General features: G+C 48.9%; 1 protein-coding gene across 1 annotated transcript in view; it reads right to left on the minus strand.

The window, feature by feature from the left end:
• LOC309555642 (Fanconi anemia group A protein-like) overlaps positions 1-13,757 on the minus strand; it is a gene marked incomplete at both ends in the record, with an annotated part of 83,788 nt that overhangs the window by 15,338 nt on the left and 54,693 nt on the right. The window lies entirely within an intron of this gene.

Genomic DNA, 13,757 nt, shown 5'->3' on the forward strand with positions numbered 1-13,757 from the left:
TCCCTTAAAAGTCTGGTTTCTAACTGTAGGTTTTGGTCCATGTCTGGAGATAGGTGGTGGGTGGCCTGCCCTACGAGGGGGGAGAGCTCTGATGGGTGGGACTGGATGAACCTCTAGAGACATCAGTGGAGGTATGTGATGGTTCTGTTTCCATAGAAAAACTTTATCATTACTATAGTCGTCTAAGTCTCTCCTGAATTTGTCTAATTTCGTGTGTATGAGTTGGTCCTCTTTTCTTTTTGTATTCCTTTTGAGGGTGTCTAACCACCCAAGGGGGATATGGATATGAAAATCCTCAATGTCCTGTATCAGGATTTGTATGTTATGTACAAGTGTGTCATATTTGATATGTCGCTGAGAGGCAAGGAGCCCTAACCACTTGGTTGTGCAGAACTCTGCAATGCCCCGCCACTCTTTTAGGTGGACAGGGTCCAAAAACGAACAGGTTTGTGTGATCCTAAGTCCCCTAGGGGAGATTTTGGCTGATAGATATTTGTTCAGAAAAAATTCATCCCACCACTGGGTGTTGGCTGAATGCATGAGTCTCTCTAATTTCTTAAACATACCACATAAAACATAACGATCAGCTCGTTTTCTGATGGGTTCCTCAGAAAACAGATCTGTGGAAAAAATGGAATATAATGTATCTAGAATATCATATTTGTGCGACTCAACATCACTGATAAGATCCATAATAGCACAACTCTGATCAAATGAGAAATGAATCAACCAAGATACTGCTGAAAAATAAATGAAACTAAAATAAAGAATAAAAAGGGTATATATGGATGCACAGCTGTTAAAAATAAAAATGAACATAAATATGAAAAAATAGATTAAATTAAATGTAAAAAACCAAAGGGTGAACAGGTGCTGCTGACATATGAATGAATGGTGACAGACCAACAGAGACAGTATCCACCTCTAAAAATATGTAAGCATACAATGATAAATGCAAAAGATGGTAAATGTATAATATGACAATACTACACTAATTGTGCAGTGTAAGATGCCATATATGCATTGTAGGTGATATCCTAAAAATAATAATAGTTTAATATATCCATCAACACATCTATATCAAGTGTTAGATACGTTAAGCAGCTCTAAGAAGACCTCTCAAGAAACAAGTAACATATGTGAAACCAGAGCGCTAAAAACCTCCAACACAGGGGATGGGTATGATGAGTCAATTAAAAAAGCAAGGAGAAGGGGGAGGGGGGGGGAGGGGGAGGGAAAAGGACAAAAGCAAAACACTAAATAAAGCTGATGGAATAAATTTACTGTATTGTATGGGATCGACGTGTAGTCAGAAAGGAGTAGTCCATAAACACTGAGCCGCTCTTCCACAGACCAAGAGGAGATTCTGTTAGAGCAAAAAAACAAAAAGGAGAAGCGCTCTAAGTGTAGACAGTTTAATAATACATAAGAAGCAATGTGTGTAGTAACTCACAAGACATAAGTGAAAGTCAGGCTGTGTAACATCATCAGATCTTTAAAGCATCCTCTGGGGGGAGGGAGGTGGTGATGTCCAATCCAAAGCGCCGTCCGTGGCTGAGTAGATGTTTAATGGGAGGAAATAAAGCCGGCAGCCTCCCGCCTCAGTGTACGATGAGCGGTCAGATGGAAGTGACCGACGGCTGCAAGGTTCCGTGGATGGATGGACGCTCTCCCGTCACCAGGGGTGATGAGTTCAAACAGCAAAGGAACGGCAGGCACGACGCGTTTCTGAGCATGCGCGGGGTCGATGTACCCGGCGCGCTCTTTCCTCAGGTGCTGGAGAGCCGTGGACTCTACAAGGTTTATATCTAGCTCAGTTAATTAGTGATTCACCGCAGCTGGAACAAAAGGGGAATGCCTCGGGATAAAAAGGATTTGGAACCAGAGCTGAATAATATACAAACAAATAATATACCCAAAGGTCAGTTCTGTCGATTGAGACAGAACTGCACTAGGGACTTGGATTATGTAGCCCAAAGCGAACATCTAAAGAAAAAATTTTCTGAAAAAGGCTACCCCGACGACTTGGTTAATTCAGCTTATGAAGCTTATCTTCCAGGGAAACCCCCCAGCTTCAAAGCCAGAGATGAGCAACATCCGGTTCGTTTTATCACTAGGTTCCATTGCCATTACAAAAAAATGGAAAAAATTCTATCCAAACATTGGGGCATTTTAAAACAGGACCCTCATCTCAATTCTGTCATCTTAGAGAAACCAAAAGTGACATACAGGAGGGCCACTACTCTAAAAAACAAGATTGCGCCAAGCAAATTGAAAAACATCAAGGCTACCAATCACCTGCCCTGGATGATCCCTCTGAAAGGCATGTACGCATGCAAGAAAAAACTATGCAAAATGTGCACCTTTGTGAGACATGGCCAAAAAGACTTCACACATAATGGAAAAACCTATGTCTTGGATAACTTCTACAACTGCTCTACTGAGTATGTTGTCTATTGTTTAATATGCCCGTGTCAGTTTCTTTATGTGGGTCGCACCATCAGACCGGTAAGACAGCGGTTTGGAAAACACCGCCGTCTCATTGAAGGTGGGAGTGACCTTCATAGTGTCCCGCGACACTTCTCAGAAGTCCATGGAAAATCGACTGAGGGACTTGAAATTTGGGTCATTGAATCCATTTCGAAAGATTTGCCAGAAGGAGAACGTTTTTCCAAATTATGTATGCGTGAAACCTTTTGGATATACACGCTAGACGTTCTCGCCCCTCGAGGATTGAACGAGGAACTAGATGTACACACTATTCTATAATTGAGGTTCCTTTCTTCCTCCTCTTCCACTTTTGTCCCAAATAGCACAATAGGTTATTCTCTTTCCCCCCCCCCCCCTTTTTTTGATAACCTTATATATATATATACATCTTCCATTTTGACATATCTATTTGTCAACAATCACATACAGACTTGGGTCCCTTGTATGATATGTCGCCTTTATTAGTTTTCTTTTTCCCTTTATCCATCTACACACATGGATCTTTTAATTTGAGCCGTTTATACCCTTTCAACCAGATAGTTTTCTCATAGATGTATGTATTCACATTTTATATATATATATATATATATATATATTTTTATATATTTTTATATTTTTATATATTTATATATTTTTTTTTTTATATTTTTTTTTTTTTTTTTTTACATACCTTACATTTATAGGTTGTTATAGATTTATATAGATCCTTTACGATACTTTTTGTGTATTGTGCTGCTTGATGCATGTTCCATCATGTCATAACAATTTATTATGTTACATGATGTCTCCTTGGACTATTAGTCATAAATACATTAATATCACAATTTTTTTGTCCCCCTTTTCCCCTTCCACATACCTAGTGTCCATAGGTTTAGAGTGTATTTCACCTCTAAAACATTCATAATTTCATTAAAGTCATGATTTTTCATGTACATATATATTTGTAATTTTATCTTTATTATCATGTTTAGGAGTCATGATCAGTTCATGCTCATTTGTCTAACTTTGAATATTATCACTGATTATCTCCTATCATCCATTTTTGATATATATCTGATTCTTATGAGAAATTATTGTTTCAGCCCCATACATGTGAATTTGTGGCCAGCCAATCGAGTACAATCCACCTTTAACATATGCTTTTAATTGTTTATGTTTTTAATGCTGTACATTCAAGTATAATTGATTTTAAAGTTGTTGTCCTTCCATGAACTGGTTGCTTTCAGCTCTGGTTCCAAATCCTTTTTATCCCGAGGCATTCCCCTTTTGTTCCAGCTGCGGTGAATCACTAATTAACTGAGCTAGATATAAACCTTGTAGAGTCCACGGCTCTCCAGCACCTGAGGAAAGAGCGCGCCGGGTACATCGACCCCGCGCATGCTCAGAAACGCGTCGTGCCTGCCGTTCCTTTGCTGTTTGAACTCATCACCCCTGGTGACGGGAGAGCGTCCATCCATCCACGGAACCTTGCAGCCGTCGGTCACTTCCATCTGACCGCTCATCGTACACTGAGGCGGGAGGCTGCCGGCTTTATTTCCTCCCATTAAACATCTACTCAGCCACGGACGGCGCTTTGGATTGGACATCACCACCTCCCTCCCCCCAGAGGATGCTTTAAAGATCTGATGATGTTACACAGCCTGACTTTCACTTATGTCTTGTGAGTTACTACACACATTGCTTCTTATGTATTATTAAACTGTCTACACTTAGAGCGCTTCTCCTTTTTGTTTTTTTGCTCTAACAGAATCTCCTCTTGGTCTGTGGAAGAGCGGCTCAGTGTTTATGGACTACTCCTTTCTGACTACACGTCGATCCCATACAATACAGTAAATTTATTCCATCAGCTTTATTTAGTGTTTTGTTTTTGTCCTTTTCCCTCCCCCTCCCCCCCCCTCCCCCTTCTCCTTGCTTTTTTAATTGACTCATCATACCCATCCCCTGTGTTGGAGGTTTTTAGCGCTCTGGTTTCACATATAGTAATAGGAGTGACAGGTACTCTTTATGGAGGAACAAAGAGCAAATGACTCTTGAGGAGAGGCCTTGCGGCTGGTATCCTGCAAATGCGATTCAGGTCAAATTGTAGTAAATTCAGGCTGTGCTGCCACTCTCAACGGGTCGTGGTAACCTAAAGCAGATACTGGAAAAGAGAAATGGACAGAGGGCGCAACAGCCTAGCACATTATCTTTAAAACAATTTATTGTAATAGACATGTATACACATTATACTCACAAAACGATTATGAAACATGGGCAATGAGGGACCACCAGGGGTCTCCACTGGGCATCCTCAGCTGCCGCAGGCCGTGGAAGGATGTAGACCTCCAAAAAACACGTTTCGGGGTGTTCCCCCTTCATCAGAGCTAGATCTAGATCTCTGATGAAGGGGGAACACCCCTCATTGCTTATTGCCCGTGTTTCATAATCGTTTTGTGAGTATAATGTGTATACATGTCTATTACAATAAATTGTTTTAAAGATAATGCGCTAGGCTGGTGCGCCCTCTGTCCATTACTCTTTATAGGAGGATTGGGGGGAATGTGACAGTAATAGGCAGTGACAGGTACTCTTTATGAAGGGATCGGGAGGAATGTGACAGTAATAGCAGTGACAGGTACTCTTTATGAAGGGATCGGGAGGAATGTGACAGTAATAGCAGTGACAGGTACCAGACACCAAACCCCTCTACTGCACTTCAATGCATTCAAAATGCCGAAATCTGCATTTTTGAATAGTGACAGTTTTTTTAAATCCGGCGCCCTTAGCCGCCGAGTAACCCGGACGTGACATCATCACACTGCTTCCGGGTTACTACATCGGAGACCCGATCAAACCTGGACTCCAACCAGCTGGCGGACGTGCCGGTGGGACGGGAGACCTCAGCAGACCAGTAGAAGGCGGTGAGGGAGGCCCCGCTCGCTAGGGTAACAGCCAAGCGGCACCCGAGCCGCAGCGACCGTGTTCACCTGAAAGCCAACCACCGGCTCTAAAAATGGTACCAGGATGATGCCTCTAGCTGCAGGCATCACCCCGGTAATACCACTTACACATCCAAGCCGACGTAGAGATACATTGATTCGCGGGAAGTGGTTAAATAGAGGACGTACTCAAGAGATACGACTATCATTCTACCAGTTTATAAAACGTTGGATAAGTCACACTGGGTATGCCGTCCAGTTCTGGGCACCGGTCCTCAGGAAGGATGTGCTGGAACTGAAGAGGGTACAGAGAAGATCAACAAAAATAAGAAGGGGGCTGAAGGATACACACATTAAGCTTCTTTTCCCTGGAGAAGAGACTCTTAAGAGGAGATATGATCCCAATATATAAATGGTGAGATCTTGGCACATAACGGGCATGTAATGGGTTCTTGTGCTTTAGGAAGATGTCACACAGCACTTTTCTATACATTTTCCATGTGTTGGTTTTAATTACGTTTATTATGATGTAATAAATATTTTTTATTTTAATCCAATTTTGAGTACTGTTTTTTTTATGGGATTTATGGTCGCCTCCTTCAAAGTCCTACACATTTTTCTACTTTTTCCTATTAATTGGATGTGATGCCACGCAATCACTTCTCAACAATCTCTATGTACCCCTGTTTTCTCTTTCTCTGTGAATGGAGGAAAGAGACACTTACTTGCAGAGGAAAAAAAAAAAGTGTGTAAAAAAACAAAAATAATAATAATAATAATAATAAAATAAAAAACGACCTAGATCAGGGAATAATAACAAAAAGATAAAATAAAAAATTACCTTTATCAGGGATCATTTAGTAACAAGGACACGCCCCCTATGCAGTCATGTAGATTTTTAATGGTAAAATTAATTTTTAAAGCTGAACTGCAAACAGCTAAATAAAGATCTGAAATACATAAAGGCAGCAGGTTTACCTGCCAAAGGATCTCAATTTCTTTCCATCCAGTTCTGAGATTTATACGACTCTGCCACATAACCCCTTTGCCACAGGGGAGGCGATTTTACTCTACTTGTGCCTCCTGTGTCTGTGGCTGGACAGTTCACACTAGTGTGGCTTTTAAAAAAAAAAAATAAAGCAACTTTTTTGCATCACATGAGAGTGCAGCCATCCTATCATTCGTTTATTCATGTGTCTGCAGCAGTGGCAGGGCATTCGCCTCAATCACAGTGCAGTCCGAGTACCATAGCCGGAGGATATCACCTGTGAGCAGCGCAGTCCGAGTACCATAGCCGGAGGATATCACCTGTGAGCAGTGCAGTCCGAGTACCATAGCCGGAGGATGTCACCTGTGAGCAGCACAGTCCGAGTACCATAGACGGAGGATGTCACCTGTGAGCAGTGCAGTCCGAGTACCATAGCCGGAGGATGTCACCTGTGAGCAGTGCAGTCCGAGTACCATAGACGGAGGATGTCACCTGTGAGCAGCGCAGTCTGAGTACCATAGCCGGAGGATATCACCTGTGAGCAGTGCAGTCCGAGTACCATAGCCGGAGGATATCACCTGTGAGCAGCGCAGTCCGAGTACCATAGCCGGAGGATATCACCTGTGAGCAGGGCAGTCCGAGTACCATAGACGGAGGATATCACCTGTGAGCAGTGCAGTCCGAGTACCATAGCCGGAGGATATCACCTGTGAGCAGTGCAGTCCGAGTACCATAGCCGGAGGATATCACCTGTGAGCAGCGCAGTCCGAGTACCATAGACGGAGGATATCACCTGTGAGCAGTGCAGTCCGAGTACCATAGCCGGAGGATATCACCTGTGAGCAGTGCAGTCCGAGTACCATAGCCGGAGGATATCACCTGTGAGCAGTGTAGTCCGAGTACCATAGCCGGAGGATATCACCTGTGAGCAGCGCAGTCCGAGTACCATAGACGGAGGATGTCACCTGTGAGCAGTGCGGTCCGAGTACCATAGACGGAGGATGTCACCTGTGAGCAGTGCAGTCTGAGTACCATAGCCGGAGGATATCACCTGTGAGCAGTGCAGTCCGAGTACCATAGCCGGAGGATATCACCTGTGAGCAGCGCAGTCCGAGTACCATAGCCGGAGGATATCACCTGTGAGCAGTGCAGTCCGAGTACCATAGCCGGAGGATATCACCTGTGAGCAGCGCAGTCCGAGTACCATAGCCGGAGGATATCACCTGTGAGCAGCGCAGTCCGAGTACCATAGCCGGAGGATATCACCTGTGAGCAGTGCAGTCCGAGTACCATAGCCGGAGGATGTCACCTGTGAGCAGCGCAGTCCGAGTACCATAGCCGGAGGATATCACGTGTGAGCAGTGCAGTCCGAGTACCATAGCCGGAGGATGTCACCTGTGAGCAGTGCAGTCCGAGTACCATAGCTGGAGGATATCACCTGTGAGCAGCGCAGTCCGAGTACCATAGCCGGAGGATATCACCTGTGAGCAGCGCAGTCCGAGTACCATAGCCGGAGGATATCACCTGTGAGCAGCGCAGTCCGAGTACCATAGCCGGAGGATATCACCTGTGAGCAGCGCAGTCCGAGTACCATAGCCGGAGGATATCACCTGTGAGCAGCGTAGTCCGAGTACCATAGCCGGAGGATATCACCTGTGAGCAGCGCAGTCCGAGTACCATAGACGGAGGATGTCACCTGTGAGCAGTGCGGTCCGAGTACCATAGACGGAGGATGTCACCTGTGAGCAGTGCAGTCTGAGTACCATAGCCGGAGGATATCACCTGTGAGCAGTGCAGTCCGAGTACCATAGCCGGAGGATATCACCTGTGAGCAGCGCAGTCCGAGTACCATAGCTGGAGGATATCATCTGTGAGCAGCGCAGTCCGAGTACCATAGCCGGAGGATATCACCTGTGAGCAGTGCAGTCCGAGTACCATAGCCGGAGGATATCACCTGTGAGCAGTGCAGTCCGAGTACCATAGACGGAGGATATCACCTGTGAGCAGCGCAGTCCGAGTACCATAGCCGGAGGATATCGCCTGTGAGCAGTGCAGTCCGAGTACCATAGACGGAGGATATCACCTGTGAGCAGTGCAGTCTGAGTACCATAGCCGGAGGATATCACCTGTGAGCAGTGCAGTCCGAGTACCATAGCCGGAGGATATCACCTGTGAGCAGCGCAGTCCGAGTACCATAGACGGAGGATGTCACCTGTGAGCAGTGCGGTCCGAGTACCATAGACGGAGGATGTCACCTGTGAGCAGTGCAGTCTGAGTACCATAGCCGGAGGATATCACCTGTGAGCAGTGCAGTCCGAGTACCATAGCCGGAGGATATCACCTGTGAGCAGCGCAGTCCGAGTACCATAGCTGGAGGATATCATCTGTGAGCAGCGCAGTCCGAGTACCATAGCCGGAGGATATCACCTGTGAGCAGTGCAGTCCGAGTACCATAGCCGGAGGATATCACCTGTGAGCAGTGCAGTCCGAGTACCATAGACGGAGGATATCACCTGTGAGCAGCGCAGTCCGAGTACCATAGCCGGAGGATATCGCCTGTGAGCAGTGCAGTCCGAGTACCATAGACGGAGGATATCACCTGTGAGCAGTGCAGTCCGAGTACCATAGACGGAGGATATCACCTGTGAGCAGTGCAGTCCGAGTACCATAGCCGGAGGATATCACCTGTGAGCAGTGCAGTCCGAGTACCATAGCCGGAGGATATCTCCTGTGAGCAGTGCAGTCCGAGTACCATAGACGGAGGATATCACCTGTGAGCAGTGCAGTCCGAGTACCATAGCCGGAGGATATCACCTGTGAGCAGTGCAGTCCGAGTACCATAGCCGGAGGATATCACCTGTGAGCAGTGCAGTCCGAGTACCATAGACGGAGGATATCACCTGTGAGCAGTGCAGTCCGAGTACCATAGCCGGAGGATATCACCTGTGAGCAGTGCAGTCCGAGTACCATAGCCGGAGGATGTCACCTGTGAGCAGCGCAGTCCGAGTACCATAGCCGGAGGATATCACGTGTGAGCAGTGCAGTCCGAGTACCATAGCCGGAGGATGTCACCTGTGAGCAGTGCAGTCCGAGTACCATAGCTGGAGGATATCACCTGTGAGCAGCGCAGTCCGAGTACCATAGCCGGAGGATATCACCTGTGAGCAGTGCAGTCCGAGTACCATAGCCGGAGGATATCACCTGTGAGCAGCGCAGTCCGAGTACCATAGCCGGAGGATATCACCTGTGAGCAGTGTAGTCCGAGTACCATAGCCGGAGGATATCACCTGTGAGCAGCGCAGTCCGAGTACCATAGACGGAGGATGTCACCTGTGAGCAGTGCGGTCCGAGTACCATAGACGGAGGATGTCACCTGTGAGCAGTGCAGTCTGAGTACCATAGCCGGAGGATATCACCTGTGAGCAGTGCAGTCCGAGTACCATAGCCGGAGGATATCACCTGTGAGCAGCGCAGTCCGAGTACCATAGCTGGAGGATATCATCTGTGAGCAGCACAGTCCGAGTACCATAGCCGGAGGATATCACCTGTGAGCAGTGCAGTCCGAGTACCATAGCCGGAGGATATCACCTGTGAGCAGTGCAGTCCGAGTACCATAGACGGAGGATATCACCTGTGAGCAGCGCAGTCCGAGTACCATAGCCGGAGGATATCACCTGTGAGCAGTGCAGTCCGAGTACCATAGACGGAGGATGTCACCTGTGAGCAGCGCAGTCCGAGTACCATAGCCGGAGGATATCACCTGTGAGCAGTGCAGTCCGAGTACCATAGCCGGAGGATATCACCTGTGAGCAGTGCAGTCCGAGTACCATAGCCGGAGGATATCTCCTGTGAGCAGTGCAGTCCGAGTACCATAGACGGAGGATATCACCTGTGAGCAGTGCAGTCCGAGTACCATAGCCGGAGGATATCACCTGTGAGCAGTGCAGTCCGAGTACCATAGCCGGAGGATATCACCTGTGAGCAGTGCAGTCCGAGTACCATAGACGGAGGATATCACCTGTGAGCAGTGCAGTCCGAGTACCATAGCCGGAGGATATCACCTGTGAGCAGTGCAGTCCGAGTACCATAGCCGGAGGATGTCACCTGTGAGCAGCGCAGTCCGAGTACCATAGCCGGAGGATATCACGTGTGAGCAGTGCAGTCCGAGTACCATAGCCGGAGGATGTCACCTGTGAGCAGTGCAGTCCGAGTACCATAGCTGGAGGATATCACCTGTGAGCAGCGCAGTCCGAGTACCATAGCCGGAGGATATCACCTGTGAGCAGTGCAGTCCGAGTACCATAGCCGGAGGATATCACCTGTGAGCAGCGCAGTCCGAGTACCATAGCCGGAGGATATCACCTGTGAGCAGTGTAGTCCGAGTACCATAGCCGGAGGATATCACCTGTGAGCAGCGCAGTCCGAGTACCATAGACGGAGGATGTCACCTGTGAGCAGTGCGGTCCGAGTACCATAGACGGAGGATGTCACCTGTGAGCAGTGCAGTCTGAGTACCATAGCCGGAGGATATCACCTGTGAGCAGTGCAGTCCGAGTACCATAGCCGGAGGATATCACCTGTGAGCAGCGCAGTCCGAGTACCATAGCTGGAGGATATCATCTGTGAGCAGCACAGTCCGAGTACCATAGCCGGAGGATATCACCTGTGAGCAGTGCAGTCCGAGTACCATAGCCGGAGGATATCACCTGTGAGCAGTGCAGTCCGAGTACCATAGACGGAGGATATCACCTGTGAGCAGCGCAGTCCGAGTACCATAGCCGGAGGATATCACCTGTGAGCAGTGCAGTCCGAGTACCATAGACGGAGGATGTCACCTGTGAGCAGCGCAGTCCGAGTACCATAGCCGGAGGATATCACCTGTGAGCAGCGCAGTCCGAGAACCATAGCCGGAGGATATCACCTGTGAGCAGCGCAGTCCGAGTACCATAGCCGGAGGATATCACCTGTGAGCAGTGTAGTCCGAGTACCATAGCCGGAGGATATCACCTGTGAGCAGCGCAGTCCGAGTACCATAGACGGAGGATGTCACCTGTGAGCAGTGCGGTCCGAGTACCATAGACGGAGGATGTCACCTGTGAGCAGTGCAGTCTGAGTACCATAGCCGGAGGATATCACCTGTGAGCAGTGCAGTCCGAGTACCATAGCCGGAGGATATCACCTGTGAGCAGCGCAGTCCGAGTACCATAGCTGGAGGATATCATCTGTGAGCAGCACAGTCCGAGTACCATAGCCGGAGGATATCACCTGTGAGCAGTGCAGTCCGAGTACCATAGCCGGAGGATATCACCTGTGAGCAGTGCAGTCCGAGTACCATAGACGGAGGATATCACCTGTGAGCAGCGCAGTCCGAGTACCATAGCCGGAGGATATCACCTGTGAGCAGTGCAGTCCGAGTACCATAGACGGAGGATGTCACCTGTGAGCAGCGCAGTCCGAGTACCATAGCCGGAGGATATCACCTGTGAGCAGCGCAGTCCGAGAACCATAGCCGGAGGATATCACCTGTGAGCAGCGCAGTCCGAGTACCATAGCCGGAGGATATCACCTGTGAGCAGTGTAGTCCGAGTACCATAGCCGGAGGATATCACCTGTGAGCAGCGCAGTCCGAGTACCATAGACGGAGGATGTCACCTGTGAGCAGTGCGGTCCGAGTACCATAGACGGAGGATGTCACCTGTGAGCAGTGCAGTCTGAGTACCATAGCCGGAGGATATCACCTGTGAGCAGTGCAGTCCGAGTACCATAGCCGGAGGATATCACCTGTGAGCAGCGCAGTCCGAGTACCATAGCCGGAGGATATCACCTGTGAGCAGCGCAGTCCGAGTACCATAGACGGAGGATATCACCTGTGAGCAGTGCAGTCCGAGTACCATAGCCGGAGGATATCACCTGTGAGCAGTGCAGTCCGAGTACCATAGCCGGAGGATATCACCTGTGAGCAGCGCAGTCCGAGTACCATAGACGGAGGATATCACCTGTGAGCAGTGCAGTCCGAGTACCATAGCCGGAGGATATCACCTGTGAGCAGTGCAGTCCGAGTACCATAGCCGGAGGATATCACCTGTGAGCAGTGTAGTCCGAGTACCATAGCCGGAGGATATCACCTGTGAGCAGCGCAGTCCGAGTACCATAGACGGAGGATGTCACCTGTGAGCAGTGCGGTCCGAGTACCATAGACGGAGGATGTCACCTGTGAGCAGTGCAGTCTGAGTACCATAGCCGGAGGATATCACCTGTGAGCAGTGCAGTCCGAGTACCATAGCCGGAGGATATCACCTGTGAGCAGCGCAGTCCGAGTACCATAGCCGGAGGATATCACCTGTGAGCAGTGCAGTCCGAGTACCATAGCCGGAGGATATCACCTGTGAGCAGCGCAGTCCGAGTACCATAGCCGGAGGATATCACCTGTGAGCAGCGCAGTCCGAGTACCATAGCCGGAGGATATCACCTGTGAGCAGTGCAGTCCGAGTACCATAGCCGGAGGATGTCACCTGTGAGCAGCGCAGTCCGAGTACCATAGCCGGAGGATATCACGTGTGAGCAGTGCAGTCCGAGTACCATAGCCGGAGGATGTCACCTGTGAGCAGTGCAGTCCGAGTACCATAGCTGGAGGATATCACCTGTGAGCAGCGCAGTCCGAGTACCATAGCCGGAGGATATCACCTGTGAGCAGTGCAGTCCGAGTACCATAGCCGGAGGATATCACCTGTGAGCAGCGCAGTCCGAGTACCATAGCCGGAGGATATCACCTGTGAGCAGCGCAGTCCGAGTACCATAGCCGGAGGATATCACCTGTGAGCAGTGTAGTCGGAGTACCATAGCCGGAGGATATCACCTGTGAGCAGCGCAGTCCGAGTACCATAGACGGAGGATGTCACCTGTGAGCAGTGCGGTCCGAGTACCATAGACGGAGGATGTCACCTGTGAGCAGTGCAGTCTGAGTACCATAGCCGGAGGATATCACCTGTGAGCAGTGCAGTCCGAGTACCATAGCCGGAGGATATCACCTGTGAGCAGCGCAGTCCGAGTACCATAGCTGGAGGATATCATCTGTGAGCAGCGCAGTCCGAGTACCATAGCCGGAGGATATCACCTGTGAGCAGTGCAGTCCGAGTACCATAGCCGGAGGATATCACCTGTGAGCAGTGCAGTCCGAGTACCATAGACGGAGGATATCACCTGTGAGCAGCGCAGTCCGAGTACCATAGCCGGAGGATATCGCCTGTGAGCAGTGCAGTCCGAGTACCATAGACGGAGGATATCACCTGTGAGCAGTGCAGTCCGAGTACCATAGACGGAGGATATCACCTGTGAGCAGTGCAGTCCGAGTACCATAGCCG

Source organism: Pelophylax lessonae (genome assembly GCF_965119305.1).
Source record: "Pelophylax lessonae genome assembly, chromosome: 5".
NCBI lineage: Eukaryota > Metazoa > Chordata > Amphibia > Anura > Ranidae > Pelophylax > Pelophylax lessonae.